Below are 17,500 nucleotides of genomic sequence, written 5' to 3' on the forward strand. Positions count from 1 at the left end.
CATTCTAGTTCCACATCCAAACATTGCCATTTTAGGATCTTCCAAATATCTTTCTCTTTGACTTCATTAAAATGCCTCATCCAAAATACATTAGCAATAGGTTTTTTAAAAACAGAATTTCTAAAAAAACAGTAAAACATTCCAACAGTTCCCAAATTTAAGTCAAACCACTTATCTTTCCATTTGAAAAACACATCCATTTTGTTTTCGCTTCTCCCCCCTTTGCTTATTTCATCCAGCCATTGCCTTGGGATTGCCTTTTTTACATCCTCATATTGTCTTCTTAAACCTGACATATTAAAATCCTCCTTCTCCTCTTCCATAGCATCTATAATGACCTGCAATGGTAAAAATCCCTCTTTATATTCCCATAAAACATCTCGTATTTTTAAAATTCCCACCTTCATCCATTTTTTAAAATAGATATCCTGCTCTTGTAGCTTTATCTTTCCATTCAGAAACAGAGGTTGATTTAAAACAACTTCCCTCCCCCTCGGATTAAAATCAACCTCTGTTAAAAAAAGTCTCCAAGCACTTAAAACTTCCTGATAAAATCCTGGTATACCCTCTAGCATCCAATTTTTGAGTTTCATCCATAAAATATTATCCCCCAATTTAAAATTCCCACATTTATTTAGATAAAAACCCATCATTTTTTTCCATTCAGCTTTGTTTGTCCTATCCAGATATTTTTTAACAACTTTCACCCTCATACTTTTCATTTTTTGTTCCACATCCACTAAACCCATCCCTCCCTCATCCAGCTGCCCTATTAATGTAAAATAAGCAATCCTTGGAGGCTTTTTATCCCATAAAAACTCTAAAACACATTTCTTTATCCTTTTTAAAACCCAGTTTGGCAATGGCATCACATGTAAAACATACCACATTTTAGACAACATTAACAAATTCACAATTAATATTTTCCCCCTCAAACTTAAAAACATGTTCCTCCAAAAAATCAACCTTCTCTCCATTCCACCTACTATCCCTTCCCACATATTATCTACTGCCACTTTTTCATTCTTTGCTAACACCACCCCTAAAATCTTTATTTCCTGTACCTCCATGAACTTAAACACCCCTGCTAAATCCACCACCCCTCCAAATTTCATATACACAGTTTTTTCTTCATTGATTTTTGCACCCGTCCCATCACAATAGTATTTAATTTTTTCCATAACCTTTTTAACGCTTTCCATATTTTCCACCACAATTGTTGTATCATCTGCGTATTGAAAGATTTTCTTAAATTCCCCTTCCTCTTCCATTTTTATTCCTTTTATTCCTTCCTCCTTATTTATTAAAAGTCCTAAAGGTTCTGCCACCAAAGAATAAAGCTGTGCTGATAACGGACACCCCTGCCTTATAGACCTTAAAACTTTAAAAGGTTGACTTAAAAATCCATTACATTTTACTTTCGTTAAGATATCCTTGTATAAAATTGCAATCCATTTAATAAAATTTTCCCCAAAACCGAACTTCTTTAAAACAGAAAATAAGAATTTATGCTCCACTCTATCAAATGCTTTTTCAAAATCCAACCTTATAACATATGCTTTCTTTTCCTTTTCTTTTATATAACCTATTATGTCTCTTATGCTACTTGTAATGTCTGCTATGTCCCTCCCTTTTACACCATATGCTTGATTAGTTTCAATTATACTTGGCATTACATTCTTCAATCTGTTAGCTAAAACTTTAGCTAAAATCTTAAAATCAGTATTTAGCATTGTGATGGGTCTAAAATTCTTCAAATTTGTTTTATCACCTTGTTTCTTATAAATTATTTTCATTAAACCTAACCCCATTCTTGGATTGACTCCTTCTTTCCTAAAAATATCATCATAAATCCCCTTTAAAATCACACTGAGTTTTTCTTTAAAAACTTTGTAAAATTCACTTCCAATACCATCTATTCCTGGACTCTTTTTTACTCTTAGGGAGTTTATAGCTTGTATAATTTCTTCCATTTCTATCTCCTTTTCACAGTCTATTTTATCTTCTTCTCCAACTTTCCTAGTTATTCTTTGCAACAAAACATTTCCCTTCTCCTCCTCCACCCCTTCTGATTTAAAAAGCTTTTCATAAAAAGTCTCTATTTCTTTTAAAATCTCTCCTGTATTAAAAACCGACTGGCCATCTCTGTTTTTAAGCTCTTTGATCATTTCAGCTTTTCCCCTACTTTTTTCGAGATTAAAAAAGAATCTGTTACATTTTTCCCCCTCTATTGTGTATTTAGCTTTACTTCTCAACATCGCTCCCTGGCATTTGTCTTCCTCCATTTTTTTAAGCTTCTCCTCCATTTCAAACACTTTTTGCACATTTACTTCATTTTTGTTTAACTCTTCTTTTAACGTTCTTCTTATTTCTTTTTCCTTTGTCCTTTTCACCCTTTGCAGTATATTACAGAAATTAATTGAATATTTCTTTATTTCAAATTTCACATTTTCCCACCATTGTCTTTTATCTTCTAAATACATTGCATCTTTTTTTTCCTCATCTAATAAATTCTCTATCCCATTTTTAAAACTTTCATGATTTAAGATTTCTGTATTTAAAATCCATACCCCAGGCCCTTTCGTTTCCCTTTTAAAATCCATCCTCATTAAAACCATTTTATGATCACTTAAAGTTGTTTCTTTATAAAGTACATCATCAATAAAACAATCCAAATTTCTTGTGCTCAGAAAATAATCTATCCTAGTTTGGCACATAAAATTCCCAACTAACTGTTTTCTGGAATATTCTCTCTTTTTTCCATTTCTTTCTCTCCAAACATCAATCATATTTTTTTCTTCCATCAATAATTTAAGTTCCTTCCTTCCACCGTCCGTCCTAAAAACCATCCCATTAGCCATGTCTATTTTGCTAAAAACAGTATTAAAATCCCCTGCAACCACCACCCTTTTCCATTTCTCTATTATGTCTCTTAAAACATTAAAATACATTTTCTTATCCTTTTCCTCATTTGGTGCATGTATATTTACTACAATAAATTTTTCATCCTCAAAATCAATTTCTACTGCAATACATTTCCCTTTTTTATCATCATAGATTTGTTTTGTCATAGTAGCTTTCCCTTTTTTAATCAAAATAGCCACTCCTCCTCCCAAACTTTTCTCCCCGTTACTAAAAAATATTTCCCCATCCCACCTTCTTTTAAAATCTTCCATTACATTTCCTTTCCAGTTAGTTTCTTGCAATAAAATCATATCATCATTTTTACACAACTCTTTCATCTTTTCAAATTTCAAAACATTCAATAATCCTCTTGCATTAAAGGACACAATTCTCAACACCATAAAGTAAAACAAAAACGATAAAATACCCATCTTATTAGTCCATATCTTCTCCCTCTTCTAAAAGTCCACCACTGTCCTGATTTTCTGTAAACACTTCCTTCACCACTCTTTTCCTTGCTTTTTCAATATTTGGTGTTACCTTTTTCACTCTTCTTCTTTTGTTCGATGCCCCCGTGCTCCCACCATCCGTGATGTTTCCACTCTCAATGTCTAGCTCCCCTTCTTCGTTGACTGCTTCCTGCTCCTCCACTTTGTCTAGTATATTCTGTATACTCGCCGTTATCTGCATTGGTGTCCATGTCTCTTCCTCTTCCTGTGTTGATGTTGTTAATTCATGTCCATTTCCTATGTTCTTTTCCTTGGATTTTTCTGCGTCCTCCTGTTGCTCCTCCTCATTATCATTCTCATGCATTTGCCCGCTCACTTGATCCTCTTCCTGTTGCTCATTGTCCATCCAACATTCACATTTGTCCAATGTCATTTTACAGTCTGGGCACCTTATCGCAGTACAGTCTCTTGCGAAATGGCCTCTTTCCTCGCATTTGTGACATTTGAAGTCCGGACAGTCCTTCATTATATGGTCAGGGCTCATACACAGTCTACAGGTCTTCACCTGCTTACTGTGTATCACCCTAAAGTATTGAGGGCCTCCCTCGGTCTCCATCCTTGTGCTGTATGGTAAAGAAGCCACTTCCTTTGGAAAACGCACTCTTAAGAACCTCGTTCCATCTTCTATATGGGTGCCCGAGTAGAATCTCCTCCTTATTTGAGAAATGGGTGTTACTCCCCATCCTTCAAGCTTATTTAAAATCTCATGGTCATTTATGTATGCAGGCAAATGCATGAACGAGACAACAAAGTCTCTGTTGTGTAACTTTTTGATTTCACAAATTTTACCTTTAATGGTTAGTCCATCAACCAGTTTCTCAGTGTCCTCTTCATGCTCCAATGTAATCTCATATTCCCTCATCTGCTTAGGTCGTATTGCTAATATTCTTGTTACTTCAATCTTTTCTGTTAGTGCTTTTATAATATCCTCTGCTCTCCCGTCTTGTACCTCCGACAAATCCACCACCACAGTCGCTTCTTTTGTGTAAATCCTCTTATCAGTTATTTCATTGTAATCCTTTTCTCTTTGTCGATAACCCAGTCCATTTTCTGCTTGCCTCCGTGTTCCTCGTGTCAAATCCATGTCAGTTGCCATTAATCTATCCATTTTACATAAAACAAACCCCGACAGATCCCTCCCAAACAGCAGAGCTGTTGGGAGGACACAAATAAAACAAAAATAACAAAATACTACAAACAAAAACACTTATTTTAACCAAACCAAAATAACAAAACACAAAAAGTTTGGGTGAGCCTCCCTCACCCCTCTCTGGCACAATCACTTCCTGTTTGCTCACTAGTGCCTCTAGTGTGCTCAGGCTGGTATGGCCGTAAGCGAAGGAGGCTGCAAAGAGAGGGCTATTTAAAGATCAGCCACTATAATCGCCAGTGCATTATATAAGTAGGGAAGAAAACCTAAAAGCTTACAGCACCTGGTATTCCCAAAAGTACTAACCAGGCCTTTTAGATAATTACTGAAAAAATCCAAAAGTACTAACCTGGCCCAAACCTGCTTACATTCTGAGATCGGGCATTGACTCTTTTTTTTTTTTTTTTCAAGATTAATGGACAATTAGTGAAAATTTCCTAAAGTACTAACCAGGCCTATTAGATAATTACTGAAAAAATCCAAAAGTACTAACCTGGCCCAAACCTGCTTAGATTTGGAGATCAGTTGAGATCGGGCATAGACAGGATGGTATGGCCATAAGCGAAGGAGGCTGCAAAGAGAGGGCTATTTAAAGATCAGCCACTATAATCGCCAATGCTTGATATAAGTAGGGAAGGAAACCCAAAAGCTTACAGCACCTGGTATTCCCAGGCAGTCTCCAATCCAAGTACTAACCAGGCCCAAACCTGCTTAGCTTCCGAGATCAGACGAGATCGGGCATAGCCAGGTTGGTATGGCCGTAAGCGAAGGAGGTTGCAAAGAGAGGGCTATTTAAAGATCATCCACTATAATCGCCAGTGCATTATATAAGTAGGGAAGGAAGCCCAAAAGCTTACAGCACCTGGTATTCCCAAAAGTACTAACCAGGCCTATTTGATAATTACTGAAAAAATCCAAAAGTACTAACCTGGCCCAAACCTGCTTACATTCTGAGATCGGGCATTGACTCTTTTTTTTTTTTTTGCAAGATTATTGGACAATTAGTGAAAATTTCCAAAAGTACTAACCAGGCCTATTAGATTATTACTGAAAAATCCAAAAGTACTAACCTGGCCCAAACCTGCTTAGATTTGGAGATCAGTTGAGATCAGGCATAGCCAGGATGGTATGGCCAAAAGCGAAGGAGGCTGCAAAGAGAGGGCTATTTAAAGATCAGCCACTATAATCGCCAGTGCTTTATATAAGTAGGGAAGGAAACCCAAAATCTTACAGCACCTGGTATTCCCAGGCGGTCTCCCATCCAAGTACTAACCAGGACCAAACCTGCTTAGCTTCCGAGATCAGACGAGATCGGGCATAGCCAGGTTGGTATGGCCGTAAGCGATGGAGGCTGCAAAGAGAGGGCTATTTAAAGATCAGCCACTATAATCGCCAGTGCTTTATATAAGTAGGGAAGGAAACCCAAAATCTTACAGCACCTGGTATTCCCAGGCGGTCTCCCATCCAAGTACTAACCAGGACCAAACCTGCTTAGCTTCCGAGATCAGACGAGATCGGGCATAGCCAGGTTGGTATGGCCGTAAGCGATGGAGGCTGCAAAGAGAGGGCTATTTAAAGATCAGCCACTATAATCGCCAGTGCTTTATATAAGTAGGGAAGGAAACCCAAAAGCTTACAGCACCTGGTATTCCCAAAAGTACTAACCAGGCCTATTAGATAATTACTGAAAAAATCCAAAAGTACTAACCTGGCCCAAACCTGCTTACATTCTGAGATCGGGCATTGACTCTTTTTTTTTTTTTTTTACAAGATTATTGGACAATTAGTGAAAATTTCCAAAAGTACTAACCAGGCCTATTAGATAATTACTGAAAAAATCCAAAAGTACTAACCTGGCCCAAACCTGCTTACATTCTGAGATCGGGCATTGACTCTTTTTTTTTTTTTTTTTTGCAAGATTATTGGACAATAAGTGAAAATTTCTAAAAGTACTAACCAGGCCTATTAGATAATTACTGAAAAAATCCAAAAGTACTAACCTGGCCCAAACCTGCTTACATTCTGAGATCGGGCATTGACTCTTTTTTTTTTTTTGCAAGATTATTGGACAATTCGTTAAAATTTCCTAAAGTACTAACCAGGCCTATTAGATAATTATTGAAAAATTCCAAAATTACTAACCTGACCCAAACCTGCTTACATTCTGAGATCGGGCATTGACTCTTTTTTTTTTTTTTTGCAAGATTATTGGACAATTAGTGAACATTTCCAAAAGTACTAACCAGGCCTATTAGATAATTACTGAAAAAATCCAAAAGTACTAACCTGGCTCAAACCTGCTTAGATTTGGAGATCAGTTTGGATCGGGCATAGCCAGGATGGTATGGCCATAAGCGAAAGAGGCTGCAAAGAGAGGGCTATTTAAAGATCAGCCACTATAATCGCCAGTGCTTTATATAAGTAGGGAAGGAAACCCAAAAGCTTACATCACCTGGTATTCCCAGGCGGTCTCCCATCCAAGTACTAACCAGGCCCAAACCTGCTTAGCTTCCGAGATCAGACGAGATCGGGCATAGCCAGGTTGGAATGGCCGTAAGCGAAGGAGGCTGCAAAGAGAGGGCTATTTAAAGATCAGCCACTATAATCGCCAGTGCATTATATAAGTAGGGAAGGAAACCCAAAAGCTTACAGCACCTGGTATTCCCAAAAGTACTAACCAGGCCTATTAGATAATTACTGAAATAATCCAAAAGTACTAACCTGGCCCAAACCTGCTTACATTCTGAGATCGGGCATTGACTCTTTTTTTTTTATATGCAAGATTATTGGACAATTAGTGAAAATTTCCTAAAGTACTAACCAGGCCTATTAGATAATTACTGAAAAAATCCAAAAGTACTAACCTGGCCCAAACCTGCTTACATTCTGAGATCGGGCATTGACTCTTTTTTTTTTTTTTGCAAGATTATTGGACAATTAGTGAAAATTTCCTAAAGTACTAACCAGGCCTATTAGATAATTATTGAAAAATTCCAAAATTACTAACCTGGCCCAAACCTGCTTACATTCTGAGATCGGGCATTGACTCTTTTTTTTTTTTTTTTTTTGCAAGATTATTGGACAATTAGTGAACATTTCCAAAAGTACTAACCAGGCCAATTAGATAACTACTGAAAAAATCCAAAAGTACTAACCTGGCCCAAACCTGCTTAGATTTGGAGATCAGTGGAGATCGGGCATAGCCAGGATGGTATGGCCATAAGCGAAGGAGGCTGCAAAGAGAGGGCTATTTAAAGATCAGCCACTATAATCGCCAGTGCTTTATATAAGTAGGGAAGGAAACCCAAAAGCTTACAGCACCTGGTATTCCCAGGCGGTCTCCCATCCAAGTACTAACCAGGCCCAAACCTGCTTAGCTTCCGAGATCAGACGAGATCGGGCATAGCCAGGTTGGTATGGCCATAAGCGAAGGAGGCTGCAAAGAGAGGGCTATTTAAAGATCAGCCACTATAATCGCCAGTGCATTATATAAGTAGGGAAGGAAACCCAAAAGCTTACAGCACCTGGTATTCCCAAAAGTACTAACCAGGCCTATTAGATAATTACTGAAATAATTCAAAAGTACTAACCTGGCCCAAACCTGCTTACATTCTGAGATCGGGCATTGACTCTTTTTTTTTTTCTTTTTTTTTGCAAGATTATTGGACGATTAGTGAAAATTTCCTAAAGTACTAACCAGGCCTATTAGATAATTATTGAAAAAATCCAAAAGTACTAACCTGGCCCAAACCTGCTTACATTCCGAGATCGGGCATTGACTCTTTTTTTTTTTTTTGCAAGATTATTGGACAATTAGTGAAAATTTCCTAAAGTACTAACCAGGCCTATTAGATAATTATTGAAAAAATCCAAAAGTACTAACCTGGCCCAAACCTGCTTACATTCCGTGATCGGGCATTGACTCTTTTTTTTTTTTTTTTTTTTTTGCAAGATTATTGGACAATTAGTGAACATTTCCTAAAGTACTAATAAGGCCTAATAGATAATTACTGAAAAAACCAAAAGTACTAACCTGGCCCAAACCTACTTAGATTTGGAGATCAGTTGAGATCGGGCATAGCCAGGATGGTATGGCCATAAGCGAAGGAGGCTGCAAAGAGAGGGCTATTTAAAGATCAGCCACTATAATCGCCAGTGCTTTATATAAGTAGGGAAGGAAACCCAAAAGCTTACAGCACCTGGTATTCCCAGGCGGTCTCCCATCCAAGTACTAACCAGGCCCAAACCTGCTTAGCTTCCGAGATCAGACGAGATCGGGCACAGCCAGGTTGGAATGGCCGTAAGCGAAGGAGGCTGCAAAGAGAGGGCTATTTAAAGATCAGCCACTATAATCGCCAGTGCATTATATAAGTAGGGAAGGAAACCCAAAAGCTTACAGCACCTGGTATTCCCAAAAGTACTAACCAGGCCTATTATATAATTACTGAAAAAATCCAAAAGTACTAACCTGGCCCAAACCTGCTTACATTCTGAGATCGGGCATTGACTCTTTTTTGTTTTTTTACAAGATTATTGGACAATTAGTGAATTTTTCCAAAAGTACTAACCAGGCCTATTAGATATTTACTGAAAAAATCCAAAAGTACTAACCTGGCCCAAACCTGCTTACATTCTGAGATCGGGCATTGACTCTTTTTTCTTTTTTTTGCAAGATTATTGGACAATAAGTGAAAATTTCCAAAAGTACTAACCAGGCCTATTAGATAAATACTGAAAAAATCCAAAAGTACTAACCTGGCCCAAACCTGCTTACATTCTGAGATCGGGCATTGACTCTTTTTTTTTTTTTTTTTTTGCAAGATTATTGGACAATTAGTGAAAATTTCATAAAGTACTAACCAGGCCTATTAGATAATTATTGAAAAAATCAAAAAGTACTAACCTGGCCCAAACCTGCTTACATTCTGAGATCGGGCATCGACTCTTTTTTTTTTTTTTTTGCAAGATTATCGGACAATTAGTGAAAATTTCCAAAAGTACTAACCAGGCCTATTAGATAATTACTGAAAAAATCCAAAAGTACTAACCTGGCCCAAACCTGCTTAGATTTGGAGATCAGTTGAGATCGGGCATAGCCAGGATGGTATGGCCATAAGCGAAGGAGGCTGCAAAGAGAGGGCTATTTAAAGATCAGCCACTATAATCGCCAGTGCATTATATAAGTAGGGAAGGAAACCCAAAAGCTTACAGCACCTGGTATTCCCAAAAGTACTAACCAGGCCTATTAGATAATTACTGAAAAAATCCAAAAGTACTAACCTGGCCCAAACCTGCTTACATTCTGAGATCGGGCATTGACTCTTTTTTTTTTTTTTTTTGCAAGATTATTGGATAATTAGTGAAAATTTCCAAAAGTACTAACCAGGCCTATTAGATAATTACTGAAAAAATCCAAAAGTACTAACCTGGCCCAAACCTGCTTACATTCTGAGATCGGGCATTGACTCTTTTTTTTTTTTGCAAGATTATTGGACAATTAGTGAAAATTTCCAAAAGTACTAACCAGGCCTATTAGATAATAACTGAAAAAATCCAAAAGTACTAAGCTGGCCCAAACCTGCTTAGATTTGGAGATCAGTTGAGATCAGGCATAGCCAGGATGGTATGGCCATAAGCGAAGGAGGCTGCAAAGAGAGGGCTATTTAAAGATCAGCCACTATAATCGCCAGTGCTTTAAAAATTTCCAAAAGTACTAACCAGGCCTATTAGATAATTATTGAAAAAATCCAAAAGTACTAACCTGGCCCAAACCTGCTTACATTCCGAGATCGGGCATTGGCTCTTTTTTTTTTTTTTTTTTTTTTGCAAGATTATTGGACAATTAGTGAACATTTCCTAAAGTACTAATAAGGCCTAATAGATAATTACTGAAAAAACCAAAAGTACTAACCTGGCCCAAACCTACTTAGATTTGGAGATCAGTTGAGATCGGGCATAGCCAGGATGGTATGGCCATAAGCGAAGGAGGCTGCAAAGAGAGGGCTATTTAAAGATCAGCCACTATAATCGCCAGTGCTTTATATAAGTAGGGAAGGAAACCCAAAAGCTTACAGCACCTGGTATTCCCAGGCGGTCTCCCATCCAAGTACTAACCAGGCCCAAACCTGCTTAGCTTCCGAGATCAGACGAGATCGGGCACAGCCAGGTTGGAATGGCCGTAAGCGAAGGAGGCTGCAAAGAGAGGGCTATTTAAAGATCAGCCACTATAATCGCCAGTGCATTATATAAGTAGGGAAGGAAACCCAAAAGCTTACAGCACCTGGTATTCCCAAAAGTACTAACCAGGCCTATTATATAATTACTGAAAAAATCCAAAAGTACTAACCTGGCCCAAACCTGCTTACATTCTGAGATCGGGCATTGACTCTTTTTTGTTTTTTTACAAGATTATTGGACAATTAGTGAATTTTTCCAAAAGTACTAACCAGGCCTATTAGATATTTACTGAAAAAATCCAAAAGTACTAACCTGGCCCAAACCTGCTTACATTCTGAGATCGGGCATTGACTCTTTTTTCTTTTTTTTGCAAGATTATTGGACAATAAGTGAAAATTTCCAAAAGTACTAACCAGGCCTATTAGATAATTACTGAAAAAATCCAAAAGTACTAACCTGGCCCAAACCTGCTTACATTCTGAGATCGGGCATTGACTCTTTTTTTTTTTTTTTTTTTGCAAGATTATTGGACAATTAGTGAAAATTTCCTAAAGTACTAACCAGGCCTATTAGATAATTATTGAAAAAATCAAAAAGTACTAACCTGGCCCAAACCTGCTTACATTCTGAGATCGGGCATCGACTCTTTTTTTTTTTTTTTTGCAAGATTATCGGACAATTAGTGAAAATTTCCAAAAGTACTAACCAGGCCTATTAGATAATTACTGAAAAAATCCAAAAGTACTAACCTGGCCCAAACCTGCTTAGATTTGGAGATCAGTTGAGATCGGGCATAGCCAGGATGGTATGGCCATAAGCGAAGGAGGCTGCAAAGAGAGGGCTATTTAAAGATCAGCCACTATAATCGCCAGTGCATTATATAAGTAGGGAAGGAAACCCAAAAGCTTACAGCACCTGGTATTCCCAAAAGTACTAACCAGGCCTATTAGATAATTACTGAAAAAATCCAAAAGTACTAACCTGGCCCAAACCTGCTTACATTCTGAGATCGGGCATTGACTCTTTTTTTTTTTTTTTTGCAAGATTATTGGATAATTAGTGAAAATTTCCAAAAGTACTAACCAGGCCTATTAGATAATTACTGAAAAAATCCAAAAGTACTAACCTGGCCCAAACCTGCTTACATTCTGAGATCGGGCATTGACTCTTTTTTTTTTTTTGCAAGATTATTGGACAATTAGTGAAAATTTCCAAAAGTACTAACCAGGCCTATTAGATAATAACTGAAAAAATCCAAAAGTACTAAGCTGGCCCAAACCTGCTTAGATTTGGAGATCAGTTGAGATCAGGCATAGCCAGGATGGTATGGCCATAAGCGAAGGAGGCTGCAAAGAGAGGGCTATTTAAAGATCAGCCACTATAATCGCCAGTGCTTTATATAAGTAGGGAAGGAAACCCAAAAGCTTACAGCACCTGGTATTCCCAGACGGTCTCCCATCCAAGTACTAACCAGGCCCAAACCTGCTTAGCTTCCGAGATCAGACTAGATCGGGCATAGCCAGGTTGGTATGGCTGTAAGCGAAGGAGGCTGCAAAGAGAGGGCTATTTAAAGATCAGCCACTATAATCGCCAGTGCATTATATAAGTAGGGAAGGAAACCCAAAAGCTTACAGCACCTGGTATTCCCAAAAGTACTAACCAGGCCTATTAGATAATTACTGAAAAAATCCAAAAGTACTAACCTGGCCCAAACCTGCTTACATTCTGAGATCGGGCATTGACTCTTTTTTTTTTTTTTTGCAAGATTATTGGACAATTAGTGAAAATTCCCAAAAGTACTAACCAGGCCTATTCGATATTTACTAAAAAAGACCAAAAGTACTAACCTGGCCCAAACCTGCTTACATTCTGAGATCGGGCATTGACTCTCTTTTTTTTTTTGCAAGATTATTGGACAATTAGTGAAAATTTCCAAAAGTACTAACCAGCCCTATTAGATAATTACTGAAAAAATCCAAAAGTACTAACCTGGCCCAAACCTGCTTAGATTTGGAGATCAGTTGAGATCGGGCATAGCCAGGATGGTATGCCCATAAGCGAAAGAGGCTGCAAAGAGAGGGCTATTTAAAGATCAGCCACTATAATCGCCAGTGCTTTATATAAGTAGGGAAGGAAAGCCAAAAGCCTACAGCACCTGGTATTCCCAGGCGGTCTCCCATCCAAGTACTAACCAGGCCCAAACCTGCTTAGCTTCCGAGATCAGACGAGATCGGGCATAGCCAGGTTGGTATGGCCGTAAGCAAAGGAGGCTGCAAAGGAGGCTGCAAAGAGAGGGCTATTTAAAGATCAGCCACTATAATCGCCAGTGCATTATATAAGTAGGAAAGGAAACCCAAAAGCTTACAGCACCTGGTATTCCCAAAAGTACTAACCAGGCCTATTAGATAATTACTGAAAAAATCCAAAAGTACTAACCTGGCCCAAACCTGCTTACATTCTGATATCGGGCATTGACTCTTTTTTTTTTTTTGCAAGATTATTGGACAATTAGTGAAAATTTCCAAAAGTACTAACCAGGCCTATTAGATAATAACTGAAAAAATCAAAAAGTACTAACCTGGCCCAAACCTGCTTAGATTTGGAGATCAGTTGAGATCAGGCATAGCCAGGATGGTATGGCCATAAGCGAAGGAGGCTGCAAAGAGAGGGCTATTTAAAGATCAGCCACTATAATCGCCAGTGCTTTATATAACTAGGGAAGGAAACCCAAAAGCTTACAGCACCTGGTATTCCCAGACGGTCTCCCATCCAAGTACTAACCAGGCCCAAACCTGTTTAGCTTCCGAGATCAGACGAGATCGGGCATAGCCAGGTTGGTATGGCTGTAAGCGAAGGAGGCTGCAAAGAGAGGGCTATTTAAAGATCAGCCACTATAATCGCCAGTGCATTATATAAGTAGGGAAGGAAACCCAAAAGCTTACAGCACCTGGTATTCCCAAAAGTACTAACCAGGCCTATTAGATAATTACTGAAAAAATCCAAAAGTACTAACCTGGCCCAAACCTGCTTACATTCTGAGATCGGGCATTGACTCTTTTTTTTTTTTTTTGCAAGATTATTGGACAATTAGTGAAAATTCCCAAAAGTACTAACCAGGCCTATTCGATATTTACTGAAAAAATCCAAAAGTACTAACCTGGCCCAAACCTGCTTACATTCTGAGATCGGGCATTGACTCTTTTTTTTTTTTTTTGCAAGATTATTGGACAATTAGTGAAAATTTCCAAAAGTACTAACCAGCCCTATTAGATAATTACTGAAAAAATCCAAAAGTACTAACCTGGCCCAAACCTGCTTAGATTTGGAGATCAGTTGAGATCGGGCATAGCCAGGATGGTATGCCCATAAGCGAAGGAGGCTGCAAAGAGAGGGCTATTTAAAGATCAGCCACTATAATCGCCAGTGCTTTATATAAGTAGGGAAGGAAACCCAAAAGCCTACAGCACCTGGTATTCCCAGGCGGTCTCCCATTCAAGTACTAACCAGGCCCAAACCTGCTTAGCTTCCGAGATCAGACGAGATCGGGCATAGCCAGGTTGGTATGGCCGTAAGCAAAGGAGGCTGCAAAGAGAGGGCTATTTAAAGATCAGCCACTATAATCGCCAGTGCATTATATAAGTAGGAAAGGAAACCCAAAAGCTTACAGCACCTGGTATTCCCAAAAGTACTAACCAGGCCTATTAGATAATTACTGAAAAAATCCAAAAGTACTAACCTGGCCCAAACCTGCTTACATTCTGAGATCGGGCATTGACTCTTTTTTTTTTTTTGCAAGATTATTGGACAATTAGTGAAAATTCCCAAAAGTACTAACCAGGCCTATTCGATATTTACTGAAAAAATCCAAAAGTACTAACCTGGCCCAAACCTGCTTACATTCTGAGATCGGGCATTGACTCTTTTTTTTTTTTTTGCAAGATTATTGGACAATTAGTGAAAATTTCCAAAAGTACTAACCAGGCCTATTAGATAATTACTGAAAAAATCCAAAAGTACAAACCTGGCCCAAACCTGCTTACATTCTGAGATCGGGCATTGACTCTGTTTTTTTTTTTTTGCAAGATTATTGGACAATTAGTGAAAATTTCCAAAAGTACTAACCAGGCCTATTAGATAATTACTGAAAAAATCCAAAAGTACTAACCTGGCCCAAACCTGCTTAGATTTGGAGATCAGTTGAGAGCAGGCATAGCCAGGATGGTATGGCCATAAGCGAAGGAGGCTGCAAAAAGAGGGCTATTTAAAGATCAGCCACTATAATAGCCAGTGCTTTATATAAGTAGGGAAGGAAACCCAAAAGCTTACAACACCTGGTATTCCCAGGCGGTCTCCCATCCAAGTACTAACCAGGCCCAAACCTGCTTAGCTTCCGAGATCAGACATAGCCAGGTTGCTATGGCCGTAAGCGAAGGAGGCTGCAAAGAGAGGGCTATTTAAAGATCAGCCACTATAATCGCCAGTGCATTATATAAGTAGGAAAGGAAACCCAAAAGCTTACAGCACCTGGTATTCCCAAAAGTAGTAACCAGGCCTATTAGATAATTACTGAAAAAATCCAAAAGTACTAACCTGGCCCAAACCTGCTTACATTCTGAGATCGGGCATTGACTCTTTTTTTTTTTTTTTGCAAGATTATTGGACAATTACTGAAAATTTCCAAAAGTACTAACCAGCCCTATTAGATAATTACTGAAAAAATCCAAAAGTACTAACGTGGCCCAAACCTGCTTAGATTTGGAGATCAGTTGAGAGCAGGCATAGCCAGGATGGTATGGCCATAAGCGAAGGAGGCTGCAAAAAGAGGGCTATTTAAAGATCAGCCACTATAATCGCCAGTGCTTTATATAAGTAGGGAAGGAAACCCAAAAGCTGACAACACCTGGTATTCCCAGGCGGTCTCCCATCCAAGTACTAACCAGGCCCAAACCTGCTTAGCTTCCGAGATCAGACGAGATCGGGCATAGCCAGGTTGCTATGGCCGTAAGCGAAGGAGGCTGCAAAGAGAGGGCTATTTAAAGATCAGCCACTATAATCGCCAGTGCATTATATAAGTAGGGAAGGAAACCCAAAAGCTTACAGCACCTGGTATTCCCAAAAGTACTAACCAGGCCTATTAGATAATTACTGAAAAAATCCAAAAGTACTAACCTGGCCCAAACCTGCTTACATTCTGAGATCGGGCATTGACTCTTTTTTTTTTTTTTTTGCAAGATTATTGGACAATTAGTGAAAATTTCCAAAAGTACTAACCAGGCCTATTAGATAATTACTGAAAAAATCCAAAAGTACTAACCTGGCCCAAACCTGCTTACATTCTGAGATCGGGCATTGACTCTTTTTTTTTTTTGCAAGATTATTGGACAATTAGTGAAAATTTCCAAAAGTACTAACCAGGCCTATTAGATAATTACTGAAAAAATCCAAAAGTACTAACCTGGCCCAAACCTGCTTAGATTTGGAGATCAGTTGAGATCAGGCATAGCCAGGATGGTATGGCCATAAGCGAAGGAGGCTGCAAAGAGAGGGCTATTTAAAGATCAGCCACTATAATCGCCAGTGCTTTATATAAGTAGGGAAGGAAACCCAAAAGCTTACAGCACCTGGTATTCCCAGACGGTCTCCCATCCAAGTACTAACCAGGCCCAAACCTGCTTAGCTTCCGAGATCAGACGAGATCGGGCATAGCCAGGTTGGTATGGCTGTAAGCGAAGGAGGCTGCAAAGAGAGGGCTATTTAAAGATCAGCCACTATAATCGCCAGTGCATTATATAAGTAGGGAAGGAAACCCAAAAGCTTACAGCACCTGGTATTCCCAAAAGTACTAACCAGGCCTATTAGATAATTACTGAAAAAATCCAAAAGTACTAACCTGGCCCAAACCTGCTTACATTCTGAGATCGGGCATTGACTCTTTTTTTTTTTTTTTGCAAGATTATTGAACAATTAGTGAAAATTCCCAAAAGTACTAACCAGGCCTATTCGATATTTACTAAAAAAAACCAAAAGTACTAACCTGGCCCAAACCTGCTTACATTCTGAGATCGGGCATTGACTCTCTTTTTTTTTTTTGCAAGATTATTGGACAATTAGTGAAAATTTCCAAAAGTACTAACCAGCCCTATTAGATAATTACTGAAAAAATCCAAAAGTACTAACCTGGCCCAAACCTGCTTAGATTTGGAGATCAGTTGAGATCGGGCATAGCCAGGATGGTATGCCCATAAGCGAAAGAGGCTGCAAAGAGAGGGCTATTTAAAGATCAGCCACTATAATCGCCAGTGCTTTATATAAGTAGGGAAGGAAAGCCAAAAGCCTACAGCACCTGGTATTCCCAGGCGGTCTCCCATCCAAGTACTAACCAGGCCCAAACCTGCTTAGCTTCCGAGATCAGACGAGATCGGGCATAGCCAGGTTGGTATGGCCGTAAGCAAAGGAGGCTGCAAAGAGAGGGCTATTTAAAGATCAGCCACTATAATCGCCAGTGCATTATATAAGTAGGAAAGGAAACCCAAAAGCTTACAGCACCTGGTATTCCCAAAAGTAGTAACCAGGCCTATTAGATAATTACTGAAAAAATCCAAAAGTACTAACCTGGCCCAAACCTGCTTACATTCTGAGATCGGGCATTGACTCTTTTTTTTTTTTTTTGCAAGATTATTGGACAATTACTGAAAATTTCCAAAAGTACTAACCAGCCCTATTAGATAATTACTGAAAAAATCCAAAAGTACTAACGTGG

At 38.7% G+C, this 17,500-nt stretch overlaps 14 non-coding genes and 1 pseudogene across 14 annotated transcripts; all 15 read right to left on the bottom strand.

The window, feature by feature from the left end:
• Positions 1–5,210: 5,210 nt before the first annotated feature.
• Positions 5,211–5,329, bottom strand: LOC132150112 (5S ribosomal RNA). The gene has a single exon (XR_009435357.1). It is a non-coding gene; the product is annotated as a 5S ribosomal RNA (ribosomal RNA).
• Positions 5,330–5,787: 458 nt separating this feature from the next.
• Positions 5,788–5,906, bottom strand: LOC132150296 (5S ribosomal RNA). The gene has a single exon (XR_009435533.1). It is a non-coding gene; the product is annotated as a 5S ribosomal RNA (ribosomal RNA).
• Positions 5,907–5,990: 84 nt separating this feature from the next.
• Positions 5,991–6,109, bottom strand: LOC132150297 (5S ribosomal RNA). The gene has a single exon (XR_009435534.1). It is a non-coding gene; the product is annotated as a 5S ribosomal RNA (ribosomal RNA).
• Positions 6,110–7,003: 894 nt separating this feature from the next.
• LOC132150277 (5S ribosomal RNA) lies at positions 7,004–7,122 on the bottom strand. The gene has a single exon (XR_009435514.1). It is a non-coding gene; the product is annotated as a 5S ribosomal RNA (ribosomal RNA).
• Positions 7,123–7,872: 750 nt separating this feature from the next.
• On the bottom strand, positions 7,873–7,991 carry LOC132150957 (5S ribosomal RNA). The gene has a single exon (XR_009436128.1). It is a non-coding gene; the product is annotated as a 5S ribosomal RNA (ribosomal RNA).
• Positions 7,992–8,750: 759 nt separating this feature from the next.
• Positions 8,751–8,869, bottom strand: LOC132151031 (5S ribosomal RNA). The gene has a single exon (XR_009436197.1). It is a non-coding gene; the product is annotated as a 5S ribosomal RNA (ribosomal RNA).
• A 1,759-nt stretch (positions 8,870–10,628) lies between these two features.
• LOC132151032 (5S ribosomal RNA) lies at positions 10,629–10,747 on the bottom strand. Its single transcript, XR_009436198.1, has one exon. It is a non-coding gene; the product is annotated as a 5S ribosomal RNA (ribosomal RNA).
• A 1,415-nt stretch (positions 10,748–12,162) lies between these two features.
• On the bottom strand, positions 12,163–12,281 carry LOC132150223 (5S ribosomal RNA). The gene has a single exon (XR_009435462.1). It is a non-coding gene; the product is annotated as a 5S ribosomal RNA (ribosomal RNA).
• A 602-nt stretch (positions 12,282–12,883) lies between these two features.
• Positions 12,884–13,002, bottom strand: LOC132151013 (5S ribosomal RNA). Its single transcript, XR_009436180.1, has one exon. It is a non-coding gene; the product is annotated as a 5S ribosomal RNA (ribosomal RNA).
• A 470-nt stretch (positions 13,003–13,472) lies between these two features.
• On the bottom strand, positions 13,473–13,591 carry LOC132151176 (5S ribosomal RNA). The gene has a single exon (XR_009436333.1). It is a non-coding gene; the product is annotated as a 5S ribosomal RNA (ribosomal RNA).
• Positions 13,592–14,195: 604 nt separating this feature from the next.
• Positions 14,196–14,314, bottom strand: LOC132151187 (5S ribosomal RNA). The gene has a single exon (XR_009436344.1). It is a non-coding gene; the product is annotated as a 5S ribosomal RNA (ribosomal RNA).
• A 745-nt stretch (positions 14,315–15,059) lies between these two features.
• Positions 15,060–15,168, bottom strand: LOC132150724 (5S ribosomal RNA; annotated as a pseudogene).
• A 460-nt stretch (positions 15,169–15,628) lies between these two features.
• On the bottom strand, positions 15,629–15,747 carry LOC132150520 (5S ribosomal RNA). Its single transcript, XR_009435749.1, has one exon. It is a non-coding gene; the product is annotated as a 5S ribosomal RNA (ribosomal RNA).
• A 602-nt stretch (positions 15,748–16,349) lies between these two features.
• Positions 16,350–16,468, bottom strand: LOC132150938 (5S ribosomal RNA). The gene has a single exon (XR_009436110.1). It is a non-coding gene; the product is annotated as a 5S ribosomal RNA (ribosomal RNA).
• A 603-nt stretch (positions 16,469–17,071) lies between these two features.
• Positions 17,072–17,190, bottom strand: LOC132151014 (5S ribosomal RNA). Its single transcript, XR_009436181.1, has one exon. It is a non-coding gene; the product is annotated as a 5S ribosomal RNA (ribosomal RNA).
• Positions 17,191–17,500: the final 310 nt, after the last annotated feature.

This window comes from Carassius carassius, chromosome 9, assembly GCF_963082965.1.
Source record: "Carassius carassius chromosome 9, fCarCar2.1, whole genome shotgun sequence".
Taxonomy (NCBI): domain Eukaryota; kingdom Metazoa; phylum Chordata; class Actinopteri; order Cypriniformes; family Cyprinidae; genus Carassius; species Carassius carassius.